At 44.1% G+C, this 24,299-nt stretch overlaps 1 long non-coding RNA gene, 1 other non-coding gene and 1 pseudogene across 5 annotated transcripts in view; 1 reads left to right on the top strand and 2 right to left on the bottom strand.

The window, feature by feature from the left end:
* LOC131518806 (uncharacterized) overlaps window positions 1–23,312 on the bottom strand; it is a 48,753-nt gene extending 25,441 nt beyond the window's left edge. For 2 of the 4 annotated variants that reach the window (XR_009265287.1, XR_009265289.1), the window contains exons 1-3: window positions 22,751–23,086; window positions 22,582–22,638; window positions 22,004–22,043 (exon numbers count right to left, since the gene is read on the bottom strand). This is a non-coding gene — a long non-coding RNA (uncharacterized LOC131518806). The other 2 variants (XR_009265288.1, XR_009265290.1) reach the window with 2 other exon arrangements.
* On the top strand, window positions 3,334–3,953 carry LOC131518801 (large ribosomal subunit protein uL22-like; annotated as a pseudogene).
* On the bottom strand, window positions 9,929–10,035 carry LOC131484209 (small nucleolar RNA U13). The gene has a single exon (XR_009248109.1). It is a non-coding gene; the product is annotated as a small nucleolar RNA U13 (small nucleolar RNA).
* Window positions 23,313–24,299: the final 987 nt, after the last annotated feature.

Here is a 24,299-nt window from a genome sequence, read left to right as displayed (position 1 = left end):
CCTACAAGTTCTTTATATATACTGGTTGTTAACCCTTTATCAGATACAGGATTTGAAAATATTTTCTCCCATTTTTTCTTAAGTAAACTCTACACCCAACATGGGGCTCAAACTCACAGCCTCGAGATTAAGAGCCACATGCCCTACCGACTAAGCCAGCCAAGTGCCCATGTGGGCTGCCTGCCTTTTCACTGTTGATTGTGTCCTTTGATAAACAGAAATTCTTGATTTTTATATAGTCCAATTGATCAATTTTTACTATTGTTTCCTGTGCTTTTAGTGTCAGAGTCAAAAAAATCACTGACAAATATACTGTTCTGAGGCTTTTCCCTATGTTTCCTTCTACGAGTTTTATAGTTTTAGCTCTTAGGTCTTTTTTTTTTTTTTTAGTGTTTATTTATTTTGAGAGAGAGGGAGAGCAGGGGAGAGACAGAGAGAGAGTGAGAGAATCCCAAGAGCACACACCCAACGCGGGGCTTGAACCCACAGACCATGAGATCATGACCTGAGCCAAAATCAAGAGTTGGACACAACCAACTGCACCACCCAGGTGCCCCTAGCTCACAGGTCTCTAAAGTTCAGTCTCTTGGGTCTCTTAAGTCTTTGATCCATTTTGTGTTAAATTTTGTACATCATATAAGGCAATTCTTTTACATGTGAATAATCTAGTTTTCCCAGGACTACTTGCTGTAGTGTTTTTACATTTTATTTTTTTAAATTTTTTGAGTGAGAAAGAGCACAAGTGAGCAAGGGGCAGAGAGAGAGGGAGAGGGAGATTGAATCCCATGAGGGGCAGAGAGAGAGAGAGAGAGAGAGGGAGAGAGAGAAGTAGGGCTCACCTGAAGTGGGACTCAAGCTCACAAACCGTGAAATCATGACCTGAGCCAAAGTCAGATGCTTAACCTACTGAGCTACCCAGGTACCCCTTCTTCAAAAAAATTTTTAATGTTTATTTATTTTTGAGAGAGTGAGTGAGTGGGGTAGGGACAGAGAAAGAGGGAGACAGAGAACCCAAAGCAGGCTCCGCACTGTCAGCACAAAACCAGATGTGGGGCTCGAACCCACAAACTGTGAGATCATGATCTGAGCCAAAGTCAGATGCTCAACTGACTGAGCCACCCAGGTGCTCCCCAGGGCTACTTGTTGAAATGACTCCTTTCCCCATTAAATGGTCTTAGCACCCTTGTTGAAAATCATTTGAGCTCTCTATTTTTTTTAATATGTTTTAACATTTATTTATCAATTTTTGAGAGAGAAAGAGACAGAAGGAGAGTAGGGGAGGGGCAGAGAGAGAGGGAGACACAAAATCCAAAGTAGGCTCCAGGCTCCAAGCTCCAAGCTGTCAGCACAGAGCCCGATGCAGGGCTGGAACTCACAAACCTCAAGATCATGACTTGAGTCGAAGTCGGGACACTTAACTGACTGAGCCACCCAGGCGCCCCGAGCTCCCTATTCTATTGAGTGTTAGTGTTTAATGAGTACAAAGTTTCAGTTTGGGAAGACGAAAAATTCTGGAGATGGATGGTGGTGATGGTAGCACAACAGTGTGAATGTACTTATACAAACTCCTTCAGAAAGAGGAAGAGAAGGGAATACTTCCCAGCTTGTCTTATGAGGCAGCATAACTCTGATACCAAAGTCTGCTACTGTGTAAAAGGAAATTGCAGATAATATCATTCATGAACTTAGACCAAAAAATTCACAAATTGAAAAATATCACTACCAAGTCGTAAAACAAAATATTAGCAAATTAAATCCAGCAATATATAAAAATGATAGTCATATCCAAGTGGAGTTTATACTAGTAATACAAGGTTGGTTCAACATTTGAAAAATCACGGGCACCTGGCTGGTTCAGTTGGTAGAGCGTGCAACTCTTGATCTCACGGTTGTGAGTTTGAGTCCCACATTGGGTGTAGATATTATGTAAAAATAAAATCTAAAAAAAAAAAAAAAAAAAAAAAGAAAGGAAAGGAAAATCAATGTACTCCACCATATTAATGTAATAAATGAGAAAAATCAGATACCATTTCAATAAATACAGAAAAGTATTTGACAGACTTTAAGATAAAACTTATTCAAGATCAAACTCCTCACAAAGTAAAAATGGTAGGTGATTACTTCAAACTAATAAAGAGCATCTATGAAGAATCTATAGTAACAACATCATACTAATTGGTGAAACAGTCAGTGCTCTCCCCCTAAGATTAAAAACAATGCAAAGATGTCCACTCTAAACACAGTCTAGTCAACATTGTAGCGATGGTCTCAGTCTATATAATGTAAGAAAAGAAATAAAAGGCATAAAGATTGGATATAAATAAGTAAAGCTGTCTTTATTTGTAGACTACATGATTGTGTAAATAGGAAATCCTAAAGAATATACAAAAAAGCTACTGGGATAGATGAGGTTAACAAAGTGGCAGGACACAAAGTAAATACTCAAGACAGTATAGTATTGACGTAAAGTTAAACAATGGAACAAAAAGGTCGAAAATTCTCACATATACAATCAATTGATTTTCAATAAAAGCATCAAATTAATTCTATGAATAAAGAACATTCTTTTCAATATGTATTGTTGGAACAACTGGATATACACATTATGAAGAATTAATCTTGATCCCTACCTTACACCAAATATAAAAATTATTTTGGGATGGGTCATATATCTAAATGTAATATCTAAAACCATACAATTTCTAGAAGACAACACAGGAGAAAATCTTTGCAACCTTAGAATGGCCAACAATGTCTTAGAACACAAAAACACTAATCATAAAAGAAAAAGGTGGAAAAAAAAAAAAAGGCTGATAAATTGGACTTCATCAAAATTAAATTTTTCCGAAGCATCTGGGTGGCTCAGTTGGCTGAGCGTCTGACTTTGGATCAGGTCATGACCTCATTGCTTGTGGGTTAAGCCCCACATCGGGATCTCTGCTATCAGCATGGAGCCTGCTTCAGTTCCTGTCTCCCTCTCTCTCTGCCCCTCCCCAGCTCGTGCTTTCTCCCTGTCTCAAAAATAAACTAAAAAAAAAAATTTGTAATTAAAATTTTCTGCACATCAAAAACTGAAAAGGTAAGTCTTAGATTGTGAGAAGATACTCATGATGACAAAGGACTTACAATCAGGTTATATTTTTTAAAAACTCCTAAAACTCAATTAAGAAAAAAAAAAGACCACCCCAATTTTTTTTTCAATCCAATTTATAAAAATGGGCAAAAGTTGTGGACATTTCACAAATGAAGGTATAAAACTGGCTAATGACCACATTAAAAGATACTAAACATCATTAGCCTCTTCCCATAAGCGGCCTGAGGTGATCTCTAAAAATGGTTCGCTATTCACTTGACCCGGAAAACCCGACAAAATCATGCAAATAAAGAAGTTCAAATCTTCGTGTTCACTTTAAGAACACACGGGAAACTGCCCAGGCCATCAAGAGTATGCATATCTAAAAAGCCACCAAGTATCTGAAAGATGTCACTTTGCAGAAGCAATGTGTGCCATTCCGACGCTACAATGGTGGAGCTGGTAGGTGGGCCCAGGACAAACAGTGGGGCTGGACACAGGGTCGGTGGCCCAAAAAGAGTGCTGAATTTTTACTGCACATGCTTAAAAATGCAGAAAGTAATGCTGAACTTAAAGGGTTTAGATGTAGATTCTCTGGTCATTGAGCACATCCAGGTGAACAGAGCCCCCAAAATGTGGCTTAGAACTTACAGGGCTCATGGTCGGATTAACCTATACATGAGCTCTCCCTGCCACATTGAGATGATCCTTACTGAAAAAGAGCAGATTGTTCCTAAACCAGAAGAGGAGGTTGCACAGAAGAAAAAGATATCCCAGAAGAAACTGAAGAAACAAAAACTTATGGCCTGGGAGTAAATTCTGCATGAAATACATGCAAATAAAAGTAAAAACAGGAAAAAAAAAAAAAAAAGATACTAAACATCATTAGTAATTATTGCAAAAATTAATAGAGAAATCTCACTACAGTAGTCTTGGAGGCTAGGAGGGGAGGCTAGAAGAACCTACCACTCAAAATCAATTACAGGAAAAATTGTCAATTACAGACCCAACAAAAGAATGTCAACAGGAAAGAACTGTCAATTGCAGGCCCCAACAGGAAAAGATGCACATTGCGTCTCCTACAAGAAATCAACTACCCTTTCGACTCAGCCAATGATAAACTGTTGTCTCCAATGGACTTTCATTCAAAACAGCCCCTTCAAACCACCTCCTTCTCCAGAAAATAACATTCCTCTCCTTTGTTTGGTGGATGTGCCTACGGTTTTGCTCTAGCTTGCATGTTCCAGATTGCAAGACTCTCCATTCCTGAATAAACCCATTTTCACTGGGAAAATAACTGCTTTTTTTTTTTTTTAACGTTTTTTAATTTATTTTTGAGACAGAGAGAGAGCATGAACGGGGGAGGGTCAGAGAGAGGGAGACACAGAATCTGAAACAGGCTCCAGGCTCTGAGCTGTCAGCACAGAGCCCGACGCGGGGCTTGAACTCACGGACCGCGAGATCATGACCTGAGCCGAAGTCGGCCGCTTAACCGACTGAGCCACCCAGGCGCCCCAACTGCTTTATTTTTAAGGTTAACATTATGAAAATGCAGATCAAAACCACTGTGAGGTCTCACTACATACCTATTAGAGTGGCTGACATAAAAAAGACTGACAAGACCACGTTTTTGTCAAGGACACGGAGAACGGGAACCCCCACCCGCTGCTGGTGGGAGTGCAAAATGGCATAAACACTTTGGCAGTTTCTTCTAAAGCTAAAATGTACCTAACACACCACTCAGCAGTCCCACTTGTATTTACCCAAGAGGAAAAAAAAAAAATTCCATGTTGGCACAAAGACCTTCATGTGCTTTATTGATAACAGCCAAACCATGGAAATAGCCCAACAAATGGTGAGTGTATAACCAATCTGTGACATAGGCACATGGTACATTACTGGAGCAGCTGGGTGGCTCAGTCAGTTAAGCATCTGACTCTTGATTTCGGCTCAGGTCATGATCTCATGGTTCGTGAGTTTGAGCCCAGAGTTGGGCTATGCACTGACAGCACAGAGCCTGCTGGGGATATTCATTCATTCATTCATTCATTCTCTCTCTCTCTCTCTCTCTCTCTCTCTCTCTCTCTCTCTCTCTCTCTCCCCGCCCCTCCCCTGCTCGGGTGTGCACTCTCTCTCTATCAAAATAAATAAACTTAAAAAAAACAAAAGAAGAAAGAAAGAAAAAGAAACACACTACTGAGGGGTAGAGGTAGGGCAGGTTAAAAACAAACTACTGATAAACATGACATGACCAAATCTCAAAATCGTTATGCTAAGTGGAAAAAGCCAGATGCAAAAGACTAAACACTGGATGAAATTCTAGAAAAGAACATAAAGAAAATAAAGCAATGGAAACTCTCATACCATGCTGGAACAGAGTAAAACCATCCTGAAAAAACTTGGCCATTTCTTGCTTTGCTTTTTTAAGATTTTATTTTTTATCTTTTTTTTTTTTTTAAGTTTATTTATTTTGAGCGAGAGCTAGTACAGGGAGAGCACAGCCAGAGAAAGAGGAAGAGAGAGAGAATTCCAATATACTGGCCTGATGTAGAACTCGAACTCACAAACTATGAGACCATGACCTGAGCTGAAATCAGAGTCAGACAATTAACTGACTGAGACACCCAGGTGCCCCTTAAGATTTTATTTTTAAGTAATCTCTACACCCAACGTGGGGCTTGAACTCACAATTCCAAGATCAAGAGTCACATGCTCCACCAACTGAGAAAGCCAGGTGCCCCTGGCCATTTCTTACAAAGTCAATCATATACTTTTCTTCTGACCCAGCAACTCTACCTCTGGTATTTATTTAAGAAAATAAATAGCCAAACCTGGAAACCATTCAATTGTCCATCAATAGGTAAATGGATAAATAAACTGATACAATGGAATACTACACAATAAACGTGAATATACTGTCGGGGCATGTGTGTGGCTCAGTTGGTTAAGTGGCCGACTCTTGATCTCAGCTCAGATCATGATCTCATGGTTCGTGAGTTCAAGCTCCAAGTCGGGCTCTGTGCTAAAATCATGGAGCCTGCTGAGGATTCTCTTTCTCTCTCTCTCTCTCTCTCTCTCTCTCTCTCTCTCTCAAAAAATAAACAAACATTTAAAAAAAAGAAGATGGGGGCACCTGGGTGTCTCAGTTGGTTAAGCGGCTGACTTCAGCTCAGGTCATGATCTCACAGTTTGTGGGTTGGAGCCCTGCGTGGGGCTCTGTGCTGACAGCTCAGAGCCTGGAGCCTGCTTGGGATTCTGTGTCTGCCTCTCTCTCTGCCCCTCCCCTGCTTGCTCCCTCTCTCTCAAAAATAAAATACAACATTAACAACAACAAAAAAAAGGATGGCATGTTTAAAAAAATAATAAAAATATATTGGATGAATGAGTAAAATAAAGTAAGTTGAAACAGGGATTAAGCTAGTATATGAACGTATGCCATTACTCCTATATGCTTGCAAGAGGAGGGGTTACAGATTTGATTTTTAGCTTGTTAGCCACAGAAGCAAAGAATAGAAAACAATTGGTTACATGACTGCAGCCAAAAGATCAGAAAAAAAGTATTTCCACAATTTTTGGAACGGGGATATGAGAAAAATTCACTCACTGATCCTCACGGTGGACAATATTCTCAACAATACCCTGAGTTTACACGTGGAGTTTCATTAGGCTATAGTTTAAAAAGTCTTGTGAGGTAACAACAAAATGAAATTTGGTTCAAGCGTTCCATGAGAGGTCGTGACACATCTCTAATGGTCTAGATCATTCTAAAGGCAAGCATTTGATATTCAGGGATGAATGGCATCAGGGCAGATGTCACCTCCACAGAGGGCTCTTCCAGCCCCTGACATTGAGCAACCCAAGATGTCATCACATTACCCCATTTTATTTTCCGCATAGCCCTTACCCCTGGTTGGCACTGTTTACACATTTACTGTCTAATTCTACTGACTGGAATGGCTGCTCCATGTGGATAATGACCTTAGCTTGTCTTTTTCATCATCGTATGCCTAACATGTAGTGGGTGCTCAACAAATACTCTGAATGAGAGAATAATCTGTTTTTTCCCACAACCACTCGATGGCAATCACATCCCTCCAACTCAGACTAAACAACACAGGGTCACCACGCATATAAAGAAAGACAGCAAACTTTTCTGGGCACACTCTCACAGCCCTGTACTAGTCCCTCAGGAGTGAATGCTGGCTTCTCAACATTTCCAGAATCAGACTCTCCTCACACCTCCTCTGACTACTCCGGCCTCACTACATCCTGTCCAATTTTGCCAGAACCTCTTGCCAGGTCTTCCTACTCCAACCCTTGCCCCTCACTACTCCCCGGTCATTCCTAGTACGCCAGAGAGAAAGACCGAATCTTGCTGTTCCTCTGTGAACCACCCACCCGTGTGGTTCCATCTCACTGACAGTGCAAGCCCAAATCCTCACCAGGGCCTCACGGGCCTCATGTAAGCAGGAACACTTCCTTTCTAGTCTCTCACCCAACCCAGCCCCAGGGTGTCTGTGATGCTGTGGAACTTGCCAGACTTTTTCCTACGGCCGTTCATCCTGCCTGGAATACTCTTTCCTCGAGACCAGTTGAGCAGATTCCCTCACCTTCTTCAAGTCGATTCCAATCTCGCCACCCAATTTAAACATGGAATCCGCCCCCTCTTAAGAGCTCCCACAAACACACAGGACTTACTAGGTGGCAGGGACGGTTCTGAGCCCTTCAGCTTTCCTCCTGGGTTCCCATATGCCAAAACCATTTTATTTCTGCCCTTCTCCACCCCAACCCCTGCGCGGCTCCTTCACTGAAACCCTGCGTGTTTGTGAAATAGTCACCAGCCACCTGCCCAAGTCCCGGTGGCATCTCTGTGGAACGCTAACCACTAGGAACTGCTCCAAACAAAGCTGTATGTTTTCATCTGCCACCGAAAAGAGGGTATAACTACCAATGTCACAGCTTCCTAAGGGGCCAGGAGTGCCTGGGGACGGGGAATCAGGGAATCACGTGCCTCTTGAGTTAACTTTCCTGAAGAATTCTTAGCCAAGGTAGCAACTCTTAACACTTTCTGAGACCACTATTAGTGAAAAGCCTCAGGGGCATAGCTGGCTACCTTCCTCCCCACACAAGCCACCTTAAAAGCCTGGCTCTCAGAGCAGTTCTGTATTCAGAATGGCCGTCTGAGCATATTCTCAAGCAGAAGACACATCAGAGAAGTGCCCGGGAGAACTCAGAGGGCCTTGGGCTTATCCCCAGAACCCAAATACGATTCCCAGTGTTCCCAGTGGTGGCGACAGAGAAATCTTGCAGATCCCCCAGACCTATTTCAACACAAGACACCCCTTACTTTTATCTTCCCAATAAATAAGAAGACTTTTATCTTCTTTGGGCTTCACAGTCCTAATCCCTTCATCTTTCTTCTTGGGTTCCATGTTCCAAAAACATTTTAATCTCTGTTCTTCTCCACAGGGCTTAAAGGCTCCCATCCCCCTCCTCAGATCTGGTTAGCAGTGGAATTCTCAAGTGACCAGAAGTGAAAACCCTCATGGTTCCTTTCTAATCTTTGTTCAAATTCTATGCCATCTTTTATTTCACTGTATGTTTTTGATGCTTACGTATTTTTGAGAGAGAGAGAAGGAGAGAGAGAGACCACAAGCAGGGAGAGGCAAAGAGCAAGAAAGACACAGAATCTGCAGCAGGCTCCAGGCTCAGCTGTCAGCACAGAGCCCGACACGGGGCTTGAACCCTCGAACTGTGAGGTCATGACCTGAGCTGAAGTCAGACGCTTAACCGACTGAATCACCCAGGCGCCCCTCACTGTATTATTTCAACAGGTACTGGAACTAAGCTGTTCATCTCACAAAGCAACGCTAATAATCTGTTTCTGTAAAGCACTTTATAGTTTACAGAGTATTTTTTTTTATATTCCTTCTGTCACTTGAGGCAAACAAGATGTCACACATCTGCTAGAGAACACACCATTAACAATGAACACTTTTTCTCGACCTCTGAATTACAGATACAGAGTTGGAACAGAGCGGTGGGGGCAGGGGGTGGGGGCGGTAGTTTTAAAGTTCATTTGTATTATCACAATTCAGGACAAAGAACTGGACTTTTAACTTTGCAGGAACAAGATTTTATTATTTTAATGTTTATTTATTTATTTACAGAGAGAGAGAGAGTGAGCGAGGGGGAAGGGATAGAAAGAAAGGGAGAGAGATCAGGCAGATTCCATGCTCATAGCAGAGCCCAGAGTGAGGCTCAATCCCACGACCATAAGATCATGACCTGAGCCAAAATCAAGATTTGGCACTTAACTGGGCCATCCAGGTGCTCCAAGATTTTATTTCTTATTTTATTTTTTATTTTATTTCTTCTAAGTTTATTTATTTTGAGAGGGGGGAGGGGCAGAGAAAGAGAGAGAGGGAGAGAGAATCCCAAACAGGCTTCCTATTGTTAGTGTAGAGCCCCATGTGGGGCTTGACCCCATGACCTTGAGATCATGACCTGGACAGAAATCAAGAGTCAGAAACTTAACTAACTCAATCACCCAGGTGCCTCTATTATCTTTTTTCATAGGCTCTACGTTCAATGTGGGGCTTGAACTCACGACCCTGAGATCAAGAGTCGCATGCTCTACCAACGGAGACAGCCAGATATCCCAGAAACAACCTTTTATATTTCTTTTATAGTTCCCTGTGTCTTTCAAAAGGCACATGGTAAATACTCATTAAAATATTTTTTGATTGCTTCGAGTTGTATAATTCCCACAGCCCTCTTTTTACTTCACTAAATGGGTAGCTCTAATGGGGACACTTAAACTTGTTTATGAGCTTCTAGATACATTTGTTTCCACATCAGACAGGTAATGTGCCAGTGCCATAATAAGATTTGAGGAAAGCACATCTCACACAATAACAGCATGAACTCTCAATCATCACATCTATGACCCACAAAAGGATCTACAAAAATTTTTTATTAGACTTCTAATTTTTAGAGTTTTAGCTTCAAAGCTAAATTGAGTGGAAAGAGGGGCGCCTGGGTGGTTCAGTCAGTTAAGAATCCGACTTCGGCTCAGATCATGATCTCATGGTCCACGAGTTTGAGCCCCGTGTCAGGCTCTGTATTGACAGCTCAGAGCCTGGAGCCTGCTTCAGACTCTGTGTCCCCCCACCCCCCCCCCTCTCTGCCCCTATCCCACTCATAGTCTATCTTGCTCGGTCTCTCAAAAATAAATGTGAAAAAAAATTTTAATAAAAAATAAATAAATTGAGTGGAAAGTACAGAGATTTCCTATACGCCCCTGGCCCGCATACATTCATGGCCTCCCCCATTGTGAACATGTCCCACCAGAGCAGTACATTTGTTATAACTGATGAACCTACATGGACACATCGTTATCACCCTAACTCCACAGTTTACTTAGGGCTTACCCTTGGTGTTGTACATTCTGTGAGTTTAGGCAAACGTATGACACGCATCCACCATTACAGCATCACATGGAATACTTTCACTGCCCTAAAAATCCTCTGTGCCCTTGTCTCTTCATCTCTCCCTCCCCCTAACAACCACTGATCTTTTATGGTCTCCATGGTTTTACCTATTCTAGAATGTCATATAAGTGGACTCATACAGCATGTAGTCTTTTCAGATTGGCTTCTTTCACTTAGTTATACGCATTCAAGATTCCTCCATTGTCTTTTCATGGCTTGCTAGATCGTTTCTTTTTAGCACTGAATAATATCCCATTGTCTGGATGGACCACAGTTTATCTCTCCATTTGCCTTTTGGCAACTACGAAGAAAGACACTTATGAACGTCCATATGCAAGTTTTTGTGTGGACACAAGCTTCGACTCCTTTGAGTAGAGGCCAAGAAGTACAATTGCCGGATGGTAGGGTTAGGTTATGCTTAGTTTTGTTAGAAACCATCAAACTGTCTTCCAAATTGAATGTACCATTTTGCATTCCCACTACCAGTGAATGAAAGTTCCTGCTGTTCCGTATCCCTGCCAGCATTTGCTGTCAGTATTCTACATTTTGGCGATTCCAATAGGTGTATACTGGCACCTCGTTTGTTACATGATGTAGGGCATCTTTTCATATGCTTACTTGCCATCTGTTGTGTCTATTTTTTTTTATTTTTTTTTAACGTTTTTATTTATTTTTGAGACAGAGAGAGACAGAGCATGAACAGGGGAGGGGCAGAGAGAGAGGGAGACACAGAATCGGAAGCAGGCTTCAGGCTCTGAGCCATCAGCCCAGAGCCCGACGCGGGGCTCGAACTCGCGGACCGCGAGATCGTGACCTGAGCTGAAGTCGGACGCTTAACTGACTGAGCCACCCAGGCGCCCCTGTTGTGTCTATTAAGATCTCTGGCCCATTTTAAAAATCAGGTTAGTTTCTTATCATTGCATTCTAAGAGTTCTTTTTATGTTGTGGATCTTGGTCCTTTATCAGAGATGTCCTTTGCAAATATTTTCTCCCAGTCTGGCTCTTCATTCTCTTGACAATGTCCTTTGTAGAGCAAAAATGTTTAATTTTAATGAAGTCCAGTTTCTCAATTCTTTCTTTCATGGATCACACCTTTGTTTTTCTAGAAAGTCATCACCATGGGGCACCTGCCTGGCTCAGTGGGTAGAGCGTGGGACTCGATCTCAGGCTTGTAAGTTCAAGCCCCACAATGGGTGGAGATTACTTTTAATAAATAAATAAAAATCTTGGGGCGCCTAGGTGGCTTAGTTGGTTAAGTGTCTGACTCTTGATTTCGGCTCAAGTGAACATGTCACAGTTGTGAGACTGATCCCCTCTGCTATCAGTGCAGAGCCTGCTTAGGATTCTCTCTTCTCCTTCTCTTTCTGCCCCTCCCCTGTTCATGTGCTCTTACCTTCTCTCACTGTCTCTCAAGAAGAAAAAAGTTAAAAAAGTCATCACCATCTCCATGATCATCCATATTTTTACCCTATGTTATCTCCTAGGGGTTTTATAGCTTTGCATTTTACATTTAGGTCTATGATTCATTTCAAGTTAAATTTTGTCAAGGATTGAGGTGCCTGGGTGGCTCAGCCAGTTAAGCATCCAACTCTTGATCTCAGCTCAGGTCATGATCTCAAGGTTCATGGGTTCGAGCCCCCCATAGGGCTCTGGGCTAATGGTCCAGAGCCTGCTTAGGGTTCTGTCTCTCCTTCTTCTCTGCCCCTCCCGTTTGTGCTCTCGCTCTCTCATAAAATAAATAAATAAATAAACTCAAGAAAAATTAAAAAAAAAATAAGTTGTCAAGGATGTATGGTCTATGTTTGGATTCTTTTTTTTTTTTTTTTTTTTTTTGCATTTGGATGCCCAATTGTTATACACCATTTGTTGAATGGCTACCTTTGCGGGCGCCCGGGTGGCACAGTCGGTTAAGCGGCCGACTTCAGCCAGGTCACGATCTCGCGGTCCGTGAGTTTGAGCCCCGCATCGGGCTCTGTGCTGACAGCTCGGAGCCTGGAACCTGTTTCCGATTCTGTGTCTCCCTCTCTCTCTGCCCCTCCCCCGTTCATGCTCTGTCTCTCTCTGTCCCAAAAATAAATTAAAAAAAAAAAAAAAACGTTGAAAAAAAAAAAAGAATGGCTACCTTTGCTCTATTGCATTGCCTTTTCTCCTTGGTCAAGGAGTCAACTGTTTTTATGTGGGTCTATTTCTGGGCTTTCCATTCTGTTCCATTAAACTATTTGTCTATTCCTCACCAATACCACATTGGCTTGATTACTGTAGCTTTACAGGAAGTCTTGAAGTTGGGTGGTATCAGTCCTCTGGAGATGGAGAAACCAAAGACTCCATGAAACTCTGCTCTTTGCCCGGTGCCTGGGTGGCTCAGTCAGTTACGCATCTCACCTCGGCTCAGGTCATGGTCTCGCGGTTTGTGGGTTCGAGCCCCGTGTCGGGCTCTGTGCCGACGGCTCGGAGCCTGGAACCTGCTTCGGATTCTGTGTCTCCCTCTCTCTCTGCCCCTTCCCCATTCATTCTCTCTCAAAAATAAACAAACATTAAAAAAAATTTTTTTTAATCTACTTTTTGCTCCTTTTCCCACTTCCAATCTTGCTAGGACCTGCACACCTCACTTCACACAAGCCTCATAATGCACATAGCGCACACCTTCCTTGTAAGGGACAAGGAGTTGATGATTTCTTTAGAATAGACAACATCTAAAGGAGGACCAGTTGAGAACGACCAACAAAACCATCATATGCGTATTCCAGACCACTGGTGCTAGACATCTCAATGCCAAAACCCTCTGGCGCCAAGGAGTAACACTTGAGCCTTTGTCTTTGTTCTAACAGGTTCCTTGATGCCTGAGAGGGCACATACACCAGACTATAAGCCTCAGTCAAAACCCCAGATCCTGAGCAAAGATGAGACCCTCTCCTTTCCTCTCTCAGTCTCCCAGACACTCTGTACCTGCACTCTCTTCGCACCTTCAGTAAACTCTCGTCTCACCTCCTGCTGGCCTGCATTGGATCTCTACCCTGCGTGCAGCTAGGGATCCTCTCGGCTGGTCCTGTAGGAACCCCTCTGGATCCTTGGACCTGGTCTGCCCACATCGCTCAGACTTTGCTCTTTTTCTTTTTTCTTTTTTTTCTTTTTCATGTTTATTTATTTTTGAGAGGGGGGTGGGCAGAGAGAGGGAGACACAGAATCAGAAGCTGGCTCCAGGCTCTGAGCTGTCAGCACAGAGCCCGACGCAGGGCTCGAACTCATGAACCATGACATGAGACCACAACCTGAACTGAACTCGGCCGCTTAACCTACTGAGCCACCTGGGCGCCCCTGACTTTGTTCTTTCTCGATGCTTAGTTATTCTTTTTGCCTCTACATACAAACTTTAGAATCCACAAAAGAACTTGTGGGATCTTGAGATTGAACTGAATCTATAGATCAAGTTGAAAAGAACGGACATCTTGACAATATGGAGTCTTTCCATCCATAAACATGAAATATCTCTCCCTTTACTTTATCTTTAAATTCTTTCATGAGTTTCACAGTTTTCCTCATACAGATCTTATACGATATAAATTTTTAAAATGCAACTGATGTATTCAATATGGAGTTTGTCCGTGTAATTGCTGTCTTTGAGGTCAGGGCCATGTCTGTTTAGTTTTGTTTTGTTTTGTTTTGTTTTTTAAAGTTTATTTATTATTCAGAGAGAGAGAGAGAGAGGCAGAGCGTGAACAGGGGAGGGGAAGAGAGAGGGGGAGACAGAATCTGAAGCAGGCTCCAGGCTCCGAGCTGTCAGCACAGAGCCCAACGCGGGGCTCAAACTCACAAACCACGAGATCACAACCCGAGCAGAAGTTGGGACACTGAACCGACTAAGCCACCCAGGCGCCCCTGAGCCATGTCTGTTTTCAAGCAGCAGATGGTCATGACAACATCTGCAGGTGTGGGTATGGGAAATGCTGATGAAGAGGAAGAGAATCTGATGGATTCCTTTAGAATCTGGATTCTAGTCCCAGCTCAGCCACTAACTTGCTGTATGACCTCTGGCAAAAGATTTCCCTTTCTAGGACTTAATGAAGGGGTTAGGCTAGACCAGTGGATCCCGAAACTGACCCAGGGCTCAACTCCCAGATACTTTTTTCAATAGGGTCTCGGGTGGGACGTGGGGAAATCTGTATAATTAAAATCTTCCCCTGGTGTTGTTGACTTGTTTGGAGTAAAGGCTCCCAACTTTTCACAATTCATGGGGCAGCCAGTGTTTCAGTAATTGTTTCATGACTCCCTAGGTCTCCAGAAATACCTAACAGTTCTGTTCATTAAGCAGATAAGCCCAAACAAACTCAGTATTTCTGTCCCAAGAACTGAATGCCTGTTTAGCACCGCACACCTCCTCAAACCTCGGAATCAGGAATCATTTCTGGTTCCACATCACGCACAATACTTTTTATCACAACATCTAACAAACAGCTTTGCAGACACAGGATGGCACCTAAAGGAATGTATTGTGAGCTCCTGCTGAAACTACCTCAAGCCGGCAGCTTTGTGCAGCACCGGACAGATGTCACTTGTGTTATGGGCTCAACTGCATCCCAACCTCTTTAAATCTGTGACTGTGACTGTGTTTGGAGACAGGGCCAAGATATAATCAAGGTAGGGGCACCTGGGTGACTCAGTTGGTTGAGCATATGATTTTGGCTCAGGTCATGATCTCACAGTTTGTGAGTTCAAGCCCCGTGTCGGACTCTGAGTTGACAACACAGAACCTGCTGAGGATTCTCTCTCTCCCTCTCTCTCTCTGCCCCTCTCCTGCTCTCTCTTTCTCTCTCTCTCAAAAAATAATAAACGTTAAAAAAAAAAGATATAATCAAGGTAAAATGAGGTCATGTAGGTGGGCCCTATGACTGGTATCCTTGTAAGAAGAGATTAGGACACAAACACGTGCACACAAATGAATGACCATGGGAGGACACAGCGAGAAGCTGGCATCTGCACGCCCAGGAGAGAGGCCTCCGAAGAAAGAAAACCTGCCGACACTTTGATCTTGGACTTCCGGCCTCCAGAAAAAGTAAACTTCTGCTGTTTACGCCACACAGTCTGTGGCACTTTGTTACAGCAAACTAACACGCTAGGGTCAGCCAGGAAATTTTCATTCAACAGAAATACACATTTCTGCCCTTTAGGTCACGATCTCATGGTTTGCAAGATGAAGCCCCACGCTGGGCTCTGCACTGACAACACGGGATCCTGCTTGGGATTCTCTCTCTCCCTCTCTCTCTCTCTCTGCCCCTCCCCTGCCGGTTCTCTCTCTCTCAAAATAAACAAGCTTAAAAAAATATATTTCTGCCCTAATAGTGCACCTGATTCTTTGCTTCAGCAGATACCAATAAGCAGTCAGAAGAGGTGCCTGAGGCCAGTGATTTAGGTAACCACTGGGAGGTAGCAGTGACATCTAGGACAAAGTCAACTAAGAACTGGAGAAGGGTGGTAGCAGTGGGAATGCAGCAAGTGGACATATGGAGATATATATTACAGGTGAGAAGTTCTGCTTCTTTGCAGAATTTGCAGAAGGAATTGTGAGTGGCAGAGAGCAGAATCAAGGCTAATTCCTAACTTTTGGTTAATAATGTAGTTCTATTTCTATTGTGACTACAATCTTTCATTCCATGATTGTAATTAAGAGCCTGCAAAACACCGTGCAATGTCCAAGGTGCTGGGACGCAGAGGTGGGAAAGAGAAGGTGTCTGCTCTCACTTAATTAAGAGTGTGGGTACAGGTTTCCCCAGAACTAGAACACATAGTTAAAATTTTGTTTGGAACCACAAAAGATCCTGAATAGCCAAGCAAATCTTGAAAAAGAAGAGCAGGCTGGCACTGTCACAATCCCAGATTTCAAGATATACTACAAAGCTGTGGTAATTAAAACAGTACGGTGTGGACACAAAAAATGGACACACAGATCAACGGTAAAGAGTTATGAGCACATGGGGCGCCTGGATGGCTTGGTAGGTAGAGCATGCGACTTTTGATCTTGTGGTTGTGAGTCTGAGCTCCACACTGGGTATAGAGATTACTTAAAAATAAAATCTTGGGGGGGGGGGGGCACCTGGGTGGCTTAGTCAGTTAACCATCCAACTTTGGCTCAGGTCATGACGTCATGGCTCGTGAGTTCAAGCCCTGCATGGGGCTGTCTGCTGTCAGCACAGAGTCCACTTCAGACTCTCTCTCTCCCCCTCTCTCTCTGCCCCTCCCCTGCTCATTCTCTCTCTCTCAAAAATAAACAAACATTTAAAAATAAATTAAGTTGGGGCGCCTGGGTGGCTCAGTTGGTTAAGCGTCCGAATTCGGCTCAGGTCATGATCTCACGGTCCGTGAGTTCGAGCCCCGCGTCGGGCTCTGTGCTGACGGCTCAGAGCCTGGAGCCTGCTTCAGATTCTGTGTCTCCCTCTCTCTCTGACCCTCCCCCGTTCATGCTCTGTCTCTCTCTGTCTCGAAAATAAATAAACATTAAAAAAAAATTTTTTTTTAAATAATAAATAAATTAAGTAAATTAAGAAAAAAAAAAAAAGGAATAGAGAACCTGGAACAAAATCCACACATATGCTTAATTAATCTACAACAAAAGAGGCAAAGATATTCAATGGGCAAAAGATGATCTCTTCATTAAATGTACTGGGAAAACTGGATATCTACATGCAAAAGAATGAAACTGGACCACTTTCTTACACAATACACAAAAATAAACTCAAAATGAATTAGAGATCCAAATGTGAGACCTGAAACCATAAAACTCTTAGAAGAAAGCAGAAGCAGTTAATTTCTTTGGTAATGACACTAGCAACATTTTTCTGGATAAGACTCCTCAGGCAAGGGAAACAAAAGCAAAAATAAACTATTGGGATTACACCAAAATAAAAAGCTATTGTTGCACAGAGAGGGAAACCATCAACAAAAGGAAAAGGCAACCTACTGAATGGGAGAAGATATTTGCAAATGATATATCCCATAAGGGATTAATACCCAAAATATATAAAGAATATAACTCAAAGCTAAAACAAAACAAAAATCCCAAAAATCCAATTAAAAATGATCAGGGGAGGGACGCCTGCATGGATCAGTCCAGCTCTTGGTTTTAACTCAGGTCATGATCTCAGAGTTCATGAGTGCAAGCCCCTTATCAGGCACTGAGCTGACAGTGCAAAGCCTGCTTGGGATTTCTCTTTCCTTCTCTCTCTGCCCCTCCCTGGCTTGCTCTCTCCCTCCCTCCCTCTCTCTCTTTCAAACAAACAAACAAACATTTAAAAACTGGGCAGGGGTGCCTGGCTAGCTCCGTTGGTAGAGCATGCTCAACTCTTGACCTTGGGGTTGTGAGTTAGAACCCCATGTTGGATTTACAGATTAAGAAAATTAAAATCAAAAAAAATGGGCAGAGGACCGGAATAGACATTTTTCCAAAGAAAACATACAGATGGCCAACAGACAAATGGAAAGATGCTCAATATCACTCATCATAGGGAAATGCAAAACAAAACCACAATGAGCTATCACCTTACACCTGTCAGAGTAGCTAGCATAAAAAAGACAAGAAGGGGCACCTGGGTGGCTCAGTTAGTTAAGCATCCAGCTCTTGATTTTGGCTCAGATCATGACCTCACAGTTTGTGAGATTGAGCCCACATCAGGCTCTGTGCAGATAGCATGGAGCCTGCTGAACAGTCTCTCTCCTTCTCTCTTTGCCCCTCTCTGCTCATGTGCATGCACTCTCTCTGCCTCTCTTTCTCAAAATAAATAAATAAACATTTTTTTTTTTTTAATACAAAAAATAGGGGCACCTGGGTGGCTCAGTTGGTTAAGCGTCTGACTTCAGCTCAGGTCATGCATGATCTCTTGGTTTGCGAGATGGGGCCCTACGTTAGTTGTGCAGAGTCTGCTCGGGATTCTCTCTCTGCCCCTTCCCCACTTGCACTCTCTCAAAATAGATAAATAAACTTTAATATGTATGTGTGTGTATATATACACATATATACATACATATTAAAATAGATATGTATGTATATAAAATACATATAAAATACATATTAAAGCACTTGGAATAGTGGCTAACAAGAGTAAGCATTCGATAAGTCTTAGCTATTACAATTCAGGGAAGCAGAAAATAAATAAACACTAAATAGTATATTGTGGTAAGTTCAATGAAGAAACTTTAAGTTTTTTTTTTAATCTTAATGTTTTTTATTATTTATTTTTGAGAGGGAGAGAGAAAGACAGAGCACGAGTGGGGGAGTCACAGAGAGAGAGGGAGACACAGAATCCAAAGCAGGTTCCAGGCTCCGAGCTGTCAGCACAGAGCCCCTTGCGGGGCTGGAACCCACAAGCTACGAAAGTATGACCTGAGCTGAAGTCGGATGCTTTAAAAAAATTTTTTTTTGTTTATTTATTTTTGAGACAGAGAGAGACAGAGCATGAATGAGGGAGGGTCAGAGAGAGAGGGAGACACAGAATCTGAAGCAGGCTCCAGTCTCTGAGCTGTCAGCACAGAGCCTGACGCGGGGCTCAAACTCACAGACTGTGAGATCATGACCTGAGCCGAAGTCGGCCGCTTAACCGACTGAGCCACCCAGGCGCCCCAGTACAAACCAGACACGACCCTGCTTAGCTTCTGAGATCAGACAAGATCGGGCGTGTTCAGGGTGGTGTGGCCATAGATTCAATGAAGAAAACTTTAAGAGGTGATACGGTAGAGAGCTTCACAAACTACATTGGGTGCTCAGGAAAGGCCTTTCTGAGGAGACAACATTTGAACTGAAACCTAAATGGCAAGAAGCAGCCAGACATGAGAGTATCTAGGAAAAGAACATTCTAGAAAGAAACTACAAGTGCAAATTCCCCAAGGCAAGAACAAGCTTGGCATGTTCCAGCGCCAGAAAGAAGGGCAGTAGGGCTGAAATTCAATGAGAAAGGAACAAAATGAAATGGGCTAGGCAGGTAGCTGACAGATCATATAGGCCCCTATAACTCAAGGTAAGGAATCAGATTTTAAGAGCGATGAAGGAACCAGGCACGTGTTTTAAGAAGGAGGAGGGCATAGTTTGATTTATATTTTATTTTTGCAGCTTCTATGCATTTTCATTTTTATTTTTCGTAAGTAATCTCTACGCCCGACGTGGGGCTCAAACTCAGAACCCCAAGGTCAATAGTCTCATGCTCTACCCATTGAGCCAGCCAGGTGCCCCTGATTTATATTTTAAAGAGATCATTCAGGCTGTTAGGTGAAGAATAGGTTTTCAGTTGGCAAGTGAAGACACTGGGAAAATAGGCATCTACTGGAGGACCACAGGCAGGAAATGATGGTGACTCATCCGGGGTAGTAGGGTAAGGAGGTAAGAGGGCAGATTTGGGATGTGTCTGAGATACAAATCAACCAGACTGGTACTTTATACGGCAATTTCCGCTGTACAAAGATCTGGATAGTCTGCCTAATACTGGTCACAGGTGTTTATGTTTGCGACACAGATTTAGATTTGCAGCCTTAAGGCTTTAGATTCAGACAGACGTGGATTTGAACTCTGGCTCTATCACTTAGTCACTGTGTGACCTTACACAAGTCACCTGCATAGCCTCCTACCCCATAAAATGGGGATAGTGAGATTTAGCTCAAAGATAATGCACACACAGCCCCCCACACAGGAAGAGCTCAACGGATGAGAGCTGTTAGCAATTTTATCAGTTACTGGACACCTCCACGTTCATTCCAATTAACTAACTGCAATAGTTCTTTTCCTGACCTCCCTGCTTCCAGTTCCACCTGACCCGTCCGGTCACTTCCCTTTCAAACACTGTAGTGGCTCCCACTGCCCACGGATTAAAACTCAAATGTCTTAGGGTAACATCCAAGGCCCTGCAGACTCGGAACCGTGCCTTGCCCACCTATTCAGCCCCCTTCCCGCAGCCTGGCTTATAGCCATGTCAGAATTTCCACCTGATGTTTTTTTATAAGTAACAGCTAATTGGTCCAAGTGTCGGATCAATGGTTAGTGCCATTAATCACTATGGGGGCGTCTATCACAGGAAACCAATGGCATTTGCAGACTCAATTGTCAACCAGTGGGAAAAAATGCTCTTGCAACTCAATTTGTCATACAAGTCCCACATTTTGTGCTCTGCAGCCAACCTTTTGAAGAGGTCAGGACGATATTCAAGGAATTGCTGCTGTTGGTATCCCCACAACACCCATCATATTTAGAAAGGGGGGGCATAACATTCCCGCGGATTTCCACATGCTTATCTCCTGTCCTACGTGAGGGAGTGGACTATTTCCTTTGCATGCTGGCTAATAGATTGTAAGCAATCAATAGATTGCTAATAGATTGCTAAGGTGATCGGCTGAAATGAGCAAAAGGCACGACTGCCTGTCATGAGGATTCAGTAAAATACTCAAAAGCACCTGGCGTAAGTAGATGTTCGTGAAATACTTGTTGTCTCTGAACCCGGATCAACAATGTGAAAAGTGTGGTTTAGTGGGGCGCCTGGGTGGCGCAGTCGGTTAAGCGGCCGACTTCAGCCAGGTCACGATCTCGCGGTCCGTGAGTTCGAGCCCCGCGTCGGGCTCTGTGCTGACAGCTCGGAGCCTGGAGCCTGTTTCCAATTCTGTGTCTCCCTCTCTCTCTGCCCCTCCCCTGTTCATGCTCTGTCTCTCTCTGTCCCAAAAATAAATAAAAAAACGTTGAAAAAAAAAAAATTTTTAAAAAAGAAAAGTGTGGTTTAGTGAAAAGTTGTTCTGGCTCCAAGAAGGCTGGTTTACTTAGCCTTCCTAAGCTTAAGTCTCATTTCTAAATTTTTTTTTTCAACGTTTTTTATTTATTTTTGGGACAGAGAGAGACAGAGCATGAACGGGGGAGGGGCAGAGAGAGAGGGAGACACAGAATCGGAAACAGGCTCCAGACTCCGAGCCGTCAGCCCAGAGCCTGACGCGGGGCTCGAACTCACGGACCGCGAGATCGTGACCTGGCTGAAGTCGGACGCTTAACCGACTGCGCCACCCAGGGGCCCCTTAAGTCTCATTTCTAAAAAAGAGAAGAACTCCTCCTGCCTTTTAAGTGTGTTGTGAGGATACAACTGGTTACAGGATAAATGAAAACATTTAGCCCAGACAACACCTGGTACCCATCACAGACATTAGGAAACAGAGTGCCCACCTTCCCTTTAACAGACCCATAGGGACTGAAAAAAATTGCATCTCTCGGGGTGTCTGCCGTGTTTGTGATGACAGACTGCCTGCCACCTGTATAGACCTCTCCCCGTGTATTATGAAATATAGTCCTCAAAAATGGGCATTTGATAAGCGTCTACCAATTAACTTTATACATCCTGAAATGGTTATCACCACATTAACCGCCAGTATTTCCTAAATAAACAGTTTAGGTTCCTTTAACTGATACTTCAAAATCCCTACTTACATTTCTCATGTTCATTCCAAACATTTGCTAGGAGGTGGACCTGTCAATAGGAAGGACAAAATTATTATTATTATTTATCACCAATGCCCTCAAAATAATTGTTACTTAGAAGACCCAAAACAGTTGGAATATTCAGAATGCAACCAATTCCCCGTCTGGCTCCCTCTCAGTTGTGACTTTGCCTGAAGGACTCATCGCAGCACAGCCAAGACCCGAAAGAAATATTAAAAATAATAGCTGTGTGGTAGCAGTTTGGGTTGCGTAGGTACAGTTTGTTGACAGTCGGGAAGGGCAAGCAGATTCAGCAAAAGTATTTTAAACTAGCAGATGATGAGGTCCCAGGATGTTCGAGTTCTTGAGTTTTATGCTCATCCAAGGCAGTTATCCTGAAAAACCTTTGACTTATTCAATATCATGCTCTATCACTGCTCCCTGATCTAACAAAACTCTCTAGGACACAATGTCTTCATCTTCCAAGGAGGCTAATAAAAAAGCTTACTAGGGGAGTTAATTGTGAGGCATTACCTACGACAACGTAATTGAAAGTGCTTTTTTATGCGTTGCAAAGCACTACTTACATATTAGTCATTAGTTTTCCTAAGTCCAACCATTTTTACGGTGGAGGAAAGTGTTGCCTATTAAGAAAAAAAAAAGATAAAAGTCTTCCCACGGGCGATTAGGGCTGAGCTCGCCCGGTTATTGCCACTCATCAAACCCTTCCAGGTTTTCAAATCCTGTTTCACGTACACGTTTTCCTCATCCTGGCGCAGTGCGGGCCAGGAGCCACATGTCCCAGGTTCGTATCCCAGCTCTGCCTCTTCCACAATTCCAGGACACATGCTTGTATCCCGTGTGCCTCGGCTGCCCCCTCGGGAAGGAAGAGGCGGTGACTGCTCCTGGCCAGCCCGCGGTGCTTAATAATGGCAGTTATCCTCCGTCAGCCCAGTTACCGCTCCCTTTCTGTTTCCCCTCCCCCCACCCCCGCACAGTGATTGCAATCAAGGCCGGGACACTGCAAGTCCCAGTCGCTCCAGGCCCGGCGCTGGGCTAATTGCTCTGGCCGGGCGCAGCCCCCCCCACCTCCGAGTACCTAAGACAAAAGGGGGAGGGGTCTCGTCGCCCCCCGCCCCCACGGCGAAACCCGGGGGCGGTGTCCCAGCTCTGCCGGCCCCCAGCTCAGTGGTTCTCCAGGGCCTGGTGGCCCGCTACACCCCCGGCGCCTCCCACCTACACGGCCGGCACTGACCGCCCCCCCTGGCCTGGGCCCCGGTGCCCAGGCGAGCCCGCGCCGCGCTCCTTCGCGCTCCGGCCGGACTCGCTCCCCAAAGGGCTTCAGAAGCTTCCAGCCCCGGGGAGGGGCCGGCCGCGCGCCGGGGGCGGGGGCGGGGCAGGCGGGGCGGCCGGCGGTTGGCGCTCGGAACCTGCGCGCGCCCCAAGCCACGTGGCCGCGGGCCCCGCCCCCTCCCCCCCCCCCCCCACCGCCTTTCCGGGCTGGGAATTGGCGGGGCCTGGGAGAGCACCACCTCACCTCTCCGCTTTTACCTCCACAACGTACCAATGGAGCGCCAGGGGCTGGAGCTGCCCGTTGTCGTCCCATTTTGCAGAGGAGGCAAACTGAGGCCTGCCCAGAGTCACAGGTAGCAGGGCAGCGTCAAAGCTGTTAGCACCTTGTGGGCCCGAGATCACGACCAGAAAAAGTTAGGCTCCTTTCCTTTAGATCACATTGGAATGGAAGCTCCATGAGGACAGGAACTGTGCCACCCTCCTTGCCCCTTCTCCCAGAGGTCTTGTAAAATAATTGGGAGAAGCCCAGCAGACGTGGGGGATTTGGTATAGAAAAGAGCACCCAACCTGCAAATCAGTGATTGGGGGGAATCAATCGATCCAATTTATGGGTTAGGGGTAAAACAGGAGACCAGCTAGGAGGCTCCAGTGGCATCCAGGGGAGGGATGATGGTGGTCTGGATTTAAGCAGTGCCAGTAGGGGTAGAAAGAAATGGAAATATTTGAGGCCGGTTTTGGAGAATTAATGGGATTTGTTGATAGATTGAAAGGGGGGATGGATTTGCTGATGGGTTCAAAGTTCTTGAGTGCTTAGTAGAGCTGTGTACTGAGATGGGGAAAACTAGAAGAGAAATAGGTATGCGGTAAGGGAATAAAGTGTTCTGTTTTGTGGCTTATGATGCGATTTCCACTTGTCATCTATAAAGATGGGTATAGGAGTCTGGAGCTCAGATGACAAACACATGGGCTGGAGATGTGAATGGGGGGCATATAAATGATATTTAGAGCACTA

Source organism: Neofelis nebulosa, chromosome 8 (assembly GCF_028018385.1).
Source record: "Neofelis nebulosa isolate mNeoNeb1 chromosome 8, mNeoNeb1.pri, whole genome shotgun sequence".
NCBI lineage: Eukaryota > Metazoa > Chordata > Mammalia > Carnivora > Felidae > Neofelis > Neofelis nebulosa.
The sequence above is the reverse complement of the archived record's forward strand: the minus strand, read 5'-3'. Positions and strand labels throughout refer to the sequence as shown.